Source organism: Anarrhichthys ocellatus, unplaced genomic scaffold (assembly GCF_004355925.1).
Source record: "Anarrhichthys ocellatus isolate YVR2014 unplaced genomic scaffold, GSC_Weel_1.0 scaffold898, whole genome shotgun sequence".
In the NCBI taxonomy this organism is placed as follows: domain Eukaryota; kingdom Metazoa; phylum Chordata; class Actinopteri; order Perciformes; family Anarhichadidae; genus Anarrhichthys; species Anarrhichthys ocellatus.
Window position 1 is genome coordinate 1 of NW_022280872.1, and position 583 is coordinate 583.

A 583-nucleotide genomic window follows, 5' to 3' on the forward strand; every position below is an offset into this window, starting at 1 on the left:
TTTCTGTCAATCCGCTCATGAACTATTTAAATTCTTCCACTTCAGATGCAATGAAAGCACAGATAAAGGGACCTTTGGTGCTGCTTGATGAAGCTTCACATGTTCGCTGTGTTTCAGAAGTAAATCAAGGATTCTTCAAGGACTTCATTGGATTATTGTTTCTCAGTGAATACAGATACACACATACATGTGCAGAAGGATTTCATCACCAGCAGCCCGTCACATGTGAACAGAAGGAACATGAAGTGTCCTCCACACAGTGAATCGTTTTATATGTGACGTGTTGAACCTTCACTGTCACAGTGAACATAGAGCAGCTGAGGCTGATGATGCTGTTCAACACTGAATGAAGTGACTCACGTTACCTGTGTGAACTGTCTTCTTCATCAGCTGCTTCAGCTTCAGGTGTTGGACATCGCCATCATGCGGACAGACGGAGCAACAGCAGCTTCACAGGCTTCAGTTACATTTAGAAAAGACCATCAAACCAACTTTTTTCTGTTTTTGTAAACTGAATCAAAGGTTTTAAACACATGAATACAGGTTTTAAACACATAAATACAGGTTTTAAACATATAAATAC